We start from the raw sequence: 13,724 nt of genomic DNA on the forward strand, positions 1-13,724 counted from the left end.
CTGTGATCCTTGGATGTGGGATATTCCTGTGCCATAGAAGAAGGGAGAGAGCCACAGGCACCCTTTGATCCAGAGCCCTGGTAAGTTCCTGCTCCACATATGCCTTGGCAATGAGAAGCAAAGGAACCCAGAGCTTTTTGTGCTGCCAGTGTCACTGCACCGGGGTCATGGGATGGGAACACACAGCCCTTGTGCTGGAGCTGAGCTGCTCTGCCCAGCACTGGTGGCTGCCATCCCAGCTGGTTTTGCTTGTCCTGGTTCCCTGACAGCTGGGGCCCTGGGCAGAGCCCTGAGAGCCTGGTCTGCCCCCAGGGAAGGAGAAGGAGCCTATGCAGAAGCTGTTCCGGGTGGGGATGCTGCTGCTGCTGCTGCTGGAGACAGCCAGGGTGACATCAGGGATGACAAGCTCTTCCTCAGCCTGGCCAGGGGAGGCTGAAGGTGATGCACTTTGATTCTGGCACCTTCTTCAAAGCCAAACTCCACAGGGAATTTGCAGGTGAGTCCCCACCCGGGGAAATTCTGCCAGATTTGGGCATTGCCCAGCCTGGCTTGGAGCCAAAGGCTCCCCCTTTGCTGGGGCAGATGCAGCTCATTCTTCAGTCGCTGCCCAGCTGCTTTTGGCAGGGCTGGGGCATGGGCTGGGGTGGGTACGAAATGGGAGTGGGCTCCTGGCTCTGCCAACAGCCCCCAGCACCCACCGTGCCCCGGGCTGGGGCTGGGGCTGGGGCAGCCAGCCCGACACAAACAAAGCCCCATGGTGGGAGCAGAGGTGGGGCTCCAGAACCTGTGCACAGCTGCTTTGCTGTGCAGGCAAGGAAGGGCTTGGGCTGCTCCACTGCCCTTGTTTGCTTCAGGGTCACTATGATTTTGGGGGACAGTGCAGGGGGGAAGAGAGAAAGTGTAGGCTTCCCTCACCAGTGGGTGGGTTCTTCCTTGGCATGCAGGGGTTGGGCCTTCCTCAAGGCACTGACAGAGATAAGAGTTTATAGCATTTTTATTGTTTTCCCTTTTTGCATCTAATCTCTTTTCAATAATGTGTTGTTTGTTTTTCCAGAGGAAGCATTCATGGTGGTCCAGTGTGGATGGGGAAGTGCTTGGGAGCAGCTGTGGCGTGGATGGGCCGTACCCTTGGAGAAGGCTGAGGCCATGGTTTGGGACCAGCTTTTCTTGCAGCCGTGGCTGGATTGAGGTGGGTCCCTGTGGGCTTGGCAGGGTGGGATCAGAGCTTTTGGGAGCTGGCAGCAAGCACAGGAGCATCCTGCTCTGGGCACCTGCTGAGGGCTGGATGTGCCGTGGCTGGCTGCAGGCTGGGCACATGTCCTGCCCTCCTGCTCTGTGCCAAAGGCAGCAGGGATGGGCAGCTCTGGGCACAGCTCTGGGCACAGCCAGCATGGCCTGGGCACCACAGGCCTTGGCACAAGGGCACAGGAGCCCTCAGCTGACGGGCGGTTTCTACTTTCTCTCCTTGCAGCCGGGCTCTGCAGGTGCTGAGGCTGCTCTGGGCTCTGCCAGGGCTCTGCTGGGCTCAGCCCTGGGCCCTGCTGGGCTGGCTCTGCCCTCACATTGCTCTCACAGCTCTGCATCAGACGAGCCCGTTGCGAGCACAGCGCCTGAGCTTTCTGCTTTGGCCGGTGAGTGAGACTGTGCTGCAGGCCCAGAGATTGCAGCTGGGGACACACATCCAATTGGCAAGGACCCAAACTCTCCACAGTCCCAGCTGAGCGCCTGGATCTGCACAGGGTGTTTTGTCTGTCCCATTCTTCCTTCTTGACTGGCTGGAATTGTGCAATTGCACTTTGTTCCTCCTCTAGCAGTGCCACGAGTGGGCCAAAGCTGGCGAGTGGGCCGTGTTCCTGAGGCAGTGCAGTCTGGAGCTGGTGGATGGAGAATTGCCCTTCTGCAGTGCCAAGCCAGAGCAAAAAGCCGTAAGTGGGACTTTGTGACTCTAAGAAACTCTTGGCAGTTTCAAAGGGAATGTGCAGCTCATTAGCAGGGTGAGAAGGAAGGTCATCTTCTAAAGGATTTGGGCTTTGAGAGAGTTTCCATTCCCAGTCCTGCTTGGAGCTGGAAGGGCACAAAGCAATTTCCTCTTGCTTCGAGCACAATTTCAAATACCAGTGTTGGGAGCAAAGCCCAAAATCTTTTAAGAGGCTGCTGAGGTCAGTAAGATGGATCCATGCCATCAGCACATTTACAATGTAAAGAACTGAGTTCTCTTTTGAAAAAGATCATTTACCTCTTAATGCAAAGAATGTATCTTTGCATTTATGTTTTGGTTTTTTCACTAACATTGTGTTATGTTTTTTCACTAACACTTGGATTTTATTCTTATCTTTTACAATTTACCTATTTTCTTCCTTTTTCCTTTTTTTTCCCTCTAAATAGAAAACATGTCCTACAAAAGGAATGTCCTTTGCTCCTGGTTTCCGTGTGGAGCAGCTCCCTTCCTGCTGGCTGAGCTGCTGAGGCAGAGCCCGGCAGCTCCTGGCCCTGCAGGGCTGAGGCTTTTCCCCGTTGCTGGGCACAGACTGATGGAGCAGCACTGCTGAACCCGGGCACACAGAGGCACCAGCAGCAGCTGCCTTTGGCCACCTGAGGCTCCAAGGCCCAAACTCTGAGCAGCCAGGGCTGGAAGAGACTGGCAGGATCTGATCCGTGACTCTGGGCAGACAGGGCTGCACAAATGACCCCACAGCAGCAGCAGCAGCAGATGGAGCTGACTTTGAGCACAGCCCCTGCCCTTCTTCCCTCCCGTGTGCAGCAGTGTCACAGCAGCCTGAGGCACCTGGGAGCCCCCAGTGCCAGCAGGGACTGGAGATGGCAGCCCTGGGCTCCTGGAGGCTGTGCAAGGAACAGAGCTGGGCACTCCCTGTCCATGGGGAGCTTTCAGATGGAAAAGGCTGCTGTGCCCAGGCAGCTGCAAGGGCAAAGAAAGGAGGCTCTGGAGCACTGGATCTGTGCCAGTGCCACAGTCCTGGGCAGCAGCCAGCGAGCCCTGGGGAACAGAGGGCACAGCAAGAGGGACAGAAGCAGGCAAGGGCAGAGACTGGGAAGAGCCAGACCTGGGAGCAGGAACAGCTGCTCCATTGCGCTCTTGGAGAAAGCTCTTGGCTGGTTCAAAGCAGTGAAAGGCGTGAAGGGCAGAGAGGAGGCCACAGCAAACAATGCTCCTGTTTGCACAGCCTCCCCTCTCCGTGTCCCAGAAGGAATTGCATGGACTGTGTTTTTCTCTCTGAGCCGTCTCGTTCAGCATGAGCAGCTCAGCACCAGGAGCTGAAGCCTCAGGCCATAGGAGCTGGGCAAGAGGGAACTTTTGGAGCAAAGTAATGCTGCTAAAATAGCCCCTACTGAATGCAGTGGATAGAATCATGGAATCACAGAATCCTCTCTGTTGGAAAAGCCCTCTGAGCTCACCCAGTGCAGCTGGTCACCCAGCAGTGCCAAGCCTATCACTAAAGCACGTCCCTGAAGTGCCAAGGCCTGGACACCAGCCCTGAGTGAGGCCTGGACAGCAGGCCCTGAGCCAAAGGTGGCCTCTGGATGAACCTTCCAAGCAAAGGTTATCTTTGTATCTGATCCCTAATGAAATGGGCATGGATTTTAGCACTGAGATAGATGTAGCCACTCATTAGTGAGACATGTATTGACCTTTGTGTATTTAGAAGCCAGACAAGGCCATGAAATCTGACATCTGGCCTTATTTGAGGCTGTATGGTCAAAGTCAGCTCCCTTGGTTCCTCCTTGAGCCCTGGCCAGGCTTTGGGAGGCACCCAAGAGGAGGATGAAAGCAGATGTTGCCACCCTAGCAGTGCTGTCAGTTTGTTCATTCAGCACTGTCAGAGCTGGGCCCTCTCCCAGCGGGGTTGGAGCCTCACCTGGGGCTGGAGGCACCTGCAGGAATTCCCAGTGCCCAGGAGTGGCTCTGCAGCCCTTGGCTGTGACAGCTTGCCCAGCTGCTGTGTGGGTCTGAGGGATGGTAAAGGCTGAGGGTAAATGCTGCTGGATCTTTCTTAATCACTGCAGGCAATCTGTGGTGGGGATGGTTGGGTGCATTGCTGAGCTGCTCCTTTTGTGATTCTTTGCTGCTTGGAGCTGCAGGAAATGACACTGATTCCTTCAGCTGGAGTCTGTGTCTTTGGTGCTGACTCTGCCCACTGGTGAAACAAAATTGGCACAGTCTGGCCAGATCCCAACAAAATGTCACTTGTTCAGTGTCAGTGTGAGGAATCAGTCCCCTCAGAAATTCCCAGCTGGAAAGCCCTTCCCTGGAGTTCCCTGGCTCTGGAGTGGGCTGAGGTCGCAGCCCCATGGGAGCAGTGGGGCAGTCGGGTAAAAGAAGCTGCACCCCTGGATGGCTTCAAATGCATCCAAAAATTGCATATGGAAAAGGAAAAGACCTTGTGGGTTTGGGCAGACAAAGATGAATTTGTTGTGAGTACATAGGAAACAGCACCTTCAGAAGGAGCAATTATTGTTGGAATGCTCCCACATGGAGCAACAGAAAAAGGCTTTAATCTTGAGCTCAGATGCATTTGTACAAGTGAAATATCAATATAATAAATAACAATATATGTATTTATAGAATAAGAAGGCATTAATATATATGTCTTTATATATATTTTTATATATATGTATCTATCTGTCTATATGTATATCAATATGTGTATCTATATTTAAAATAATAATAACGTGAAATAGTGCTGACAATACTAATTTTGTAGCTTTGCCTGCTCAGGGATGTAACACTAAATACCCTACAAAACAGGATTGGCCAGGACCCTCATGTCAGTGGTCAACTTTTTGAGATTGTATACAGTGAAAAAGGAAGAAAGGGAGGAAATTGGCTATTTTTGCAGGGTTTGCTGATACTGTGATGCAGAGTGCTTTGTCTGTTCCTGTGAAAAATACAGTGATTTTGCCTGCAGGGTTTTTCACGTACAAGATGATGCACAAGCTGCAGGATTGGTTGCACAGGTGAAGGGGTTGTTAAAAGAGCAGTTGGAAAAATGAGGAGATGGGAACCTTTGCCCATGGAGAACCCATCTCTCAGATGTGCTCCATGCCCTTCACAATGGCCCACTGGGGAAATGGAAACCCCCTGGCTGTGCATGGCTGCCCCCAATTTGCAAATCCAGCCATGGGCAGTGAGACTTGGGCTGCCTGGGAAATTGTTCTGGCTGTGATGGCTCCTGGCAGGGCCAGCCCAGAGGCTGCAGGGCTGGGCCTTCATGCATTGGAATTCATTAGGATAAATTCAAAGCAAATGAGAGCTATCAATACCAAAACAGGAGTTCAGATTCCTCCAGGACACTTTGATTTGGTAACTGCTCCCTTGGAGCTTGGCCTTGCAAAGTGTTCCTGTCATGGCAGGAGGAATTGATGCAGAATATCAAGGAGAAATTACAGTAATTCTGTAAACAATAACAAACAAGATTGGATTGTTCAACCCCATGACAGGGTAGGACAATTACTGATTTTGCAATTTTAAGAACGATTGTGAAAACAGGAGATCCAGCTCCAGTCACCACTCTTTGGGGAGATAAAGGGTTTGGATGCAGCAGCCCTAATAATGGAGCCAGAGTGTGGGTCCGGAGGCCAAATGGCCCTCCCAAGGCAGCTGAAGGAGCAGCTCCTGGGAAAGACAACTCTGAGTCCTGAACCCTGGGCAGGAACAAAGGGAATGCGTCCCTGCAGCCAAGGATTCTGTGTGAGAACAAGTAGATCTGCCAGGAGATTGTTTTACACATCCTGCCAGACCAGATCTCCCTGTTTGCCCCTTTGGAAAATGCTCTGATCCACGGGGTTCCATGTGAAGGCTGCTGTGACACTGAGGGACTTGCACAGGAATTCCATCCAGGAGCCTGGGTGCCCCTCAGGGACTGGGACCCAGCCCCTTCCAGCCAGAGGGGAAAGGGCCCCCCAAGCCTTGTTAGCCACAGACAGCATGGTAAAGCTGAACAGCAAAGGGCCTGGGGGCATTATTCTGGAATTAAAAAGGTGCCAGCTCCATGGACAACAGAATTCTTGTTCCTAACTCGAATGAGATTGAAAAAAAAGAATGAAGAACATTGTCACTAAAGTACTGCTGATGTCTGTAAGGTGTACCTTGATAGTCAGCCAGAATCTTTGTCTGCCACAAACACCTCTGGTGTTTCACCAAGGGATTGGTCATCAAAATGTAATGATGGATTATGACGGATTGCTGAGCTTCTTTTGTAATTCTTTGCTAATGATGATGTGCTTTGCTGAGCTTATCCTTTTGTAAATCTCTGCAGCTGTGCATGATATAAATGACACAATTCCTTCAGTTGGTGTCTGTGTCTTTGGTCATGACCCTGCCCACTGGTGAAACAGGGCCCCTTCTTGCCTAAGTGTTCCCTGGGAAGGCAAAAGCCCTCTCTCCAAAAATCCCCCCTTCCTCCCTGTTCCCCCCCTTCATACCCTGAGCATGATGTGCTCTGGTCTGGGCTATGCCCAGGCTCAGTTGGGGTCCCCTGTCCTGGCTGTGTCCCTGCCCAGCTCCCCCGCAGCCCCAGCCCCTCCCCAGCGTGGCTGGACGAGGGGCAGGACAGGCCTTGGCTGTGCTGCAGCTCAGCAAGAACAAAACCATCTCTGCGTGCTCAGCCCTGTGCTCAGCACCCGGCCCAGCAGTGTCTCAGTGCCAGGGGCTGTGCCCTCAGTGCCTGCCAGGGGTTTCCATGGCAACTGCCAGGCCAGGTGACCCAGGTGTCCCCCCAGTGCCGGTTGCCATGGAAACAGTGCCCAGCCCCGCCCCTTTCTGTCTGGCTGACCTGGCCTTTGGCCCTGGCAGTGCCGGTGGCTGCTGGTTCCTGGTGCCTGAGCGGCCAGCGCGGCACAGGGCAGGTGGCCATGGCACAGCCCCCAGCAAGGGATCCCCTCTGGCTCTGGGCACTGACACCAGCCAGCCCTGAGCAAGGGCCCAGGGCAGCTTTCCATGGCCACCAACCACCACAACGGGGCCGGGCATTGGTTGCCATGGCACCAAACCAAGGACCAGGTCCCCGTGGCCGTTGCCATGTCACCTGGTGGCACCAATTCCAGGTACAATTGTCACTGGAATTGTACCTGGAACAGCCCTGGCACCGCTTTGTCCCAGGGTTGCCATGGCAGCCGAGGACAGCAACAGCTCTGCAGGCAAATGGCCATGGAACCTGGCTGCAGAAATGGCTCCTTGGGCTGGTTTCCAAGGAAACCTGAACTGATGGGGGTTGCCATGGGACCCAAACCCATTGGGTCATTGCAGTGTCCATGGCAACAGTCCCTTGCAATGGCACCACTGCGTGTTGGGATCATGATCCACCCTCACAGCTGGCCCAGGGCAGGTCTGGAGTGCTCCTGGTGGCAGCTTGGGCTTGGCACACGCTTGAGGAGGATGTCTGTTTGCAATGGGGAAACTCAGGAGTTTTAGATTGCTTCAAAAATCAAAGAAGGCAAATCCCTCTTTGGCTGTGTGCAGCCAGTTCTCCAAGCAAAGCAGGTTCCAGGTGAGTGAGGAGAGACACAATGGGCTTGGGGAAAGTGGAGCAAGGTTGTCCACACTGGCTCAGAGCTCAAGGCACCGCTTCTCTGAGCAGGCCAGACATCCTTAGGACAGTCCCTGCATCAATATCAGTCACTGAATGCTGCAATCACCTCTTGTGTAATAGGAACAGCAAACAAAGACACCCTTTAAAATAGGACTACATATTTCCTTCATGGGCCCATCCCTGGGGTGGGAATGCTAGTTGCTTGTCCAATCAGAGCCAGGGTAGGCACCAGCTGCTAGTGTGTGATTGATTGATTAACATCTGGGCTAATCAGAGCTGGGTTAGCACAGCCCCTTGCTGTGTGATTGACAGCTCTGCCAGACCAGGGCTGGGGGCGGGGCTCTGTCCCACCACAAACCTGACCCGGCCCTGGCCCCACAGGGCATTCTGAGCATCCCAAGGTGTCTTGGGACATCGTTCTCATGCAGTCTCTGACAGCGACCACGGTGACAGTATGGAACCTCATGGAACCAAGGGTCAGTTGTGACAATGCATGTCCAAGGACACCACAGTGACACTATGGAATCTCATGGAACCAAGGGGCCATGGTGACACTGTGGTGCCTCATGGAATCAAGGAGACCATTGTGAAACTTGGGGGCCCCAAGGAACCAAGGGTCCATGGTGACCTTATGCAGCCCATAGTGTCACAGAGGAGCCCCTGTGACACAGCGAGGGCGCATGGAGCCGAGGGGCCATGGTGACACATCAGGGCTTTGTGGAACCAGGAAGCCATGTTGAGGGCTGCTTCTCATCAGCCCCTGAAGCACTGGGGCTCTTGGCTTTCCTTCCTATGGGAGAGAACTGTCCTTCTCCTCCAGGGGAGCATGGCCAAAATTTGAATTCCTCCTCCAAATTTCCGTATATGCACAGATTGTTCTCAGATAAAATCTGCCAGAAGAGACAGGTCTGCCTGCCTTGGCCACCCAGGGGCTACCTCTCATCTGCCTTTGAAACCCTTTTCTTGCTTAGGGGAAAATACCATCTATCTCGACCAGGTGCTCATGGCCAAAATTGAGAATCTGCCTCAAGAATTCCCAATATCCAAGGATAGCTCCCAGACAAAAGCTGCCAGGACTGACAAGTCTGGCTGGCCTTGGCTTCCTGAGGGCAGGCACTCTTCTGCCTCTGAAACAGTGGGGCTCTGTGCTTTCCTTCCTAATGAAAAGAACTCTTCTTTCTGTCCAGGCACCCACGACCAAAATTGATGTTCCACCTCCAAAATACCCTATGTCCAAGGAGAGTCCCTAGATGAAAGGTGCCAGGACAGACAGGTGTGGCCTTGTTGGCCTAAGGATGGCCACCTCTCATCTTCTTCAAAAACACTTACACTTGGCATTTTTCTTTCCTATTGGTAAAAACCATCCATCCTGACCCGGTGCCCATAGCCAAACCTGGAATTCTACCTCCAAAACTCTGTACATCCAAGGATTGCTCCCAAATGAAAGCCAGACAGGTCTAGCTGCCCTTGCCACTTGGGAGCTGTCCCTCACCTGCCTCAAAACACTGTGGCTCAATGCTTTCCTTCCTATGGAAAAGAACCATCCTTCTTCTCAAGGAGTCCAAGGTCAAAAGTGAGATTTCTCCTGTGATATCCAAGGACCCTCCATGACAAAAGTTGCCATGACAATCAGGCCTGGCTGGCTTGGGAGCCAGGACAGGAGCCACCTGTCTCCTCTTTTGCCTTTGAAACACTTGGGCTCCATGCTTTCCTTCCTATGAAAAAGAACTGTCGTTCTTATCTACAAAGAAATGGCCAAAATTGGGATTCCACCTCCCAAATTCCCTATATCCAAGGGTTGCTGTCATACAAAAGCAACTAGAACAGAGAGGTCTGGCTGACTCAGGCCTCTGATGGCCACCTTTCGTTTGCCCCTCAAATGACGGTGTTCCCTGCTTTCCTTCCTATGTAAAAGAACCGTCCTTCTCCTCCAGGTGTCCATGTCTGAAATTGGGATTCCACCTCCAAAATTCCCTATACCAAGGGTTGCTCCCAGGTAAATCTGTCAGTACTGTCAAGTCTGGCTGGCCTTGGCCTCTGGTGGCTGCCCCTGCAACACGGGCTGGGTTCTTTCCTTGGTAAAGAAGGAAGATCCTTGGGACACTCTGGGGACCTCATGCAACCAAGGGGATCATTGTGGCCCCACTGGAGCCCATGGAACCAAGGGGATCATTGTGGCACCATTGGAGCCCATGGAACCAAGGGGCCATGGTGACCCAGCAGGGCTTCATGGAACCCAGAGACCATTATGACTCTGTGGGGCCTGATGGAACCATGGAGACCATTGTGACCCTTCAGGGCCCTGTGTCACCAAGGGGGCACAATGACACCTCAGGTCCTCATGGAAGCAAGGGACCATTGGGACACTGTGGGGCCCCATGGAACTGAGGGAACAGGGAGCAGGTCTGGCTGCAAGCACTGAGCCCGGCCAGGGTCACGGAACCATCTGCAGGCCCAAGGTGAGATATGAACTCTTTCAGTGCTTCCATCTTCCCTGGAGTGAGAGAAAAGGACAAAGTGCAGGCACATAGAGGAGCAACATGAAGACACCGAGGTCAGTGAAGAGGAAGTTGAGTCCCAGATGGGAGGGATGAGGAGATGTCCTGATCTTGGGGCTGAAATCCTCTTGTAAAGCCATGGAGAAGGATGTAAGCCATGGAGAAGGATGTAACTGATACATCAGACTCTCTTTTTCCCTGTATCGCATTGAAAAGTATGGGGACATGACTTGTTCAGCAAAGGCATCCATGCTAAAGAAGCAAATGTCAAAGTAGCTGTGATCCCATGAGAAGTTTGAACGTGGAAAAAGGGAAGCGTGATGAGATCCTGTGCCTTCACAGAGAGAAGAAAAAGATGTTCTCAGAGATGAAGATGATTTCAGAAATAGATGAGGAGAATCTTTGCTCTTACACAGCTCATCTTTTAACTAATACCCCATAAGTTGACATGGCCCATAAACACAACTGTAGAAGAGCTTTGAACAACTGGGAGGGATGTCACAGTTGCAGATTTTTCTGGGCAGTTGCTATTCATGGAAATTGGGAGCCACAAGAGAAGTGTCTCTTCTGGACAAGTCTCCATAGCATGAAAGAGAGACTCCTCTCCCTAAGAGAACTCAAGAAAGACTATTCTAGTTGGGGTAAACTGACTGAAAATTCTAGGTTTATCTCTTTATAATGTCAGTAAGAAAGAAAAGGTTGTAGGGAGAGGAGAAGTTTTCTGAAAGTTGTGTTCTTATTACTCTTTCTTTTAGTTGCTATTAATGAACTTTTCCTTATACCCTCTTAAAGTTTTGAGCCTGCTTTGCTGTTCTCCTAATCTTATCACACAGGAGGAAATGAGTAAGTATATTCTAGTGAGTGCACTGGTAATTAGCCAACACTGAAGCCACCACAACAATTGCTGCATTCTCCAAGAAATCTCAAATTGGTGAACCAAAATCACTACAGAAATATTTCTGATGAACTGCACTAGAGCAGAGGGAAATCAAGGCAGAGCCATGGTTTGTCAGGACTTGTTTGATCCTAATGAGCCTTGTGGTGCATTTGGAGCTGAGCCCTGGAACCTCAGGGTCTGAGAGGAGATTGCAGAAACATTTCTAGGAGTCAAAGTCAGAAGAAAACCCCCAAGTGTCTCAAATCATGGATGCATCCCACTGAGGTCCATCTGCTACACAGGCTCCTCATGGACTCCTTGGAGGAGAGATCTGGAGGCCAGGATGGCACAAAAACTTCTCAGAGATTCAGTGTGGAAAGGAAAATCTAGAGTACCTTAAAAATCTTGAGTATTTCAAAGTATTAATGAGCCCCACTACATGTAAGTGCAAAGCTCTCAAGCGACTCGTTAAAGCAGATAATTAGGGCCATGATTGCAGAAACCTCTCACAGAGTCTGTATCAAAAGGGAAACACCAAGTACCTTAAAATAACTGAAGTACCTTGAAGCATTAATGAGCCCACTGAATGTTGTTACTGACAAAGGCTCTCCAGGGACTAATTACAGCAAATAACTGGAGGCCATGATTGCACAAATCTCTCAGAGACTCAAGGCAAAAGCCAAACCCAAAGTCCTTTGAAAAACCTGCAGTCCCTACAGGGAGAATTAAGGAGCCCCCAAGGCCATTGCTGAGCAAGGCTCCCCAGGGACTCCTTCCAGCAGATCCTTGAGGCCATTGGGATGTGGGCTAGGGGGGGATTCTGAGGGCAGGACAAGGGGCTGACAGTGCCCAGCCTGGCTGGGGCTGTGCCAGGAGGCCCCAGGGCCTCAGGACAAGGTGTCTCCTCCCAGCCCTTGGTGGCACAGACCCTGCTTTGCCCCAGGGCACCAAGACTTGGCTTCTCTTTGTCCCCACCAGTCATCACTGCCTCCAGTTCTCTGCTCTGCCTGGGGCCTGGGGACACTTTCTCAGTCGTGTCCCTCTCTGAGACCCATTAAAAGTCCAAGAAATTTTGGAGTTGGATTCTGACTTGGAGTTCTGGAGAGGTTTCTTCAGCTCCCTCTCAGGGACTGATGTTCAGGGCCTGAGCACAAAGCCCCAGAGGCTCATTAAAGTCCTTGTGCTCTGTCTGTGCTGCTGAGCTGGGCTGGGCTCATGGCAAAGAGGCAGCTCCTGGTAACCAAGAAGAGCTTCAAAAGCACATTTCTCTTGATGAGCAGCTCTTCTGCCAGCCCAGCAGGGCTGGGGCACTGCCTGCTGCCATCCTGGGCGCAGCACAGAGGCACAGAGAGCTTCAATCAGTCAGGGCTGGGAAGGTGCTGAGAAGTGTCTGGGGCAGAATCACTGCCAGCCCTTGGCACAGGAACCTCTGGCTGCAGGACAATGCAGCTGCAGCTCCTGGAGCCATCTCCTAAAGCTGGAACATCCTAATGCCTACAGACTCTGTGAGTACAACTCTGAGTATTTCTGGTGCAGGGGAGGTGAAAGGCTCATGAAACTCTGATATGCTGAGGGGTTCTAATCAGTCATAGAATATTTCCAAGTCAAGGATTTTAACAAAAACGAGAAAATTTCCTAAGACTTTGAAATCAGTTTCCTGCTTTTGGAGAATGGCAGGGAGGGGGGATAAATATTAAAGGTAGGTTATGAATTATTAATTATGAATTTTGACAAGTGTCTGAGACGTCTGAACTGTTACTTTTGGTGATTATAGGGTCACAGGAGATCCCTAATGTGCTTTCAGTCACTCTGCCCATGGACAGCACCAGCATCACCTTTGCTGGAGCCAACAGACTCAGTCTGAGCTGTCGTTTCTCCCAGCTGCAAACAGAACCTGCCTCCAGCCAGTGCCCTGCAAACAGGCAGGGTTCTGTCAGGCCAAGGAGAGGGCACAGAGATTTGGGGTCTGTGAGTGTTGGCAGGGAGAGATCAGGCACAGGGAAACACCTTCAGGAGGAAAATCTGCAGGAAGCAGAGAGAAGATCAGGCAAGGAGAGAAAACAATACCCAGAGATGCTGTGGCAGGGAGAGTTTAGAGATGCCCACAGGATCCCCTCCAGTGCAGCCCCTCCCTCTGAACAAGCCCCCTCCCTCCTGTGCCCCAGCCCAGCCTGGGCCCTCAGGGCCGGGGCTCCAAGGCGTGCAGCCCCTCCTGTGCAGGCAGAGCTGCAGCAGAGCCGTGGGGCAGCTCTGCAGCCCCGGGCCCAGTTTCCTCTGCAGAGCACAGGGCTGGGAGCAGCTGCCCGGCCCTGGGGGCTCTGGAGGGGGCACAGCTGGCTCAGGGTGATGCTGTCCCCAGTGCCCGGCTCTGGGCAATGCTGTCAGTGCAGCCAGGGAAGGAGCTGCATCTCCCTTCATCCAAAGCCATCATAAGGACACTTGGAAGTGTCCCTGAGATTTCAGTCCAAGCTGGGAGCTCCAATCCAGGGTGCAAACCTGTCCTAGAGCATCTCTGAGTTATAAGATTGATGGGGAGATGCAGAGGTGTTCTGACACTGAAAATGCTGCTGGGTTGGAGAAATGAGCAATATGAGGTTTTGGCTTCAAATGTGGAGCTGGGCTGTGGTGGATCCATCTGCTCTCACCAGGACCTGGTGACATTATAGGGGAATCATTGGAATGTGACCCTCCTCCCCCTGAGAAAGGTTAAAGCCCAGAGAAACTCTGAACAGGTCAGAATGAGAGATCATCTACCCTCACTTTCCATTCATCACTTTGCCTCACAGAATGCACTCTGTTTCC

Source organism: Melospiza melodia, unplaced genomic scaffold (assembly GCF_035770615.1).
Source record: "Melospiza melodia melodia isolate bMelMel2 unplaced genomic scaffold, bMelMel2.pri scaffold_18, whole genome shotgun sequence".
Classification (NCBI taxonomy): domain Eukaryota; kingdom Metazoa; phylum Chordata; class Aves; order Passeriformes; family Passerellidae; genus Melospiza; species Melospiza melodia.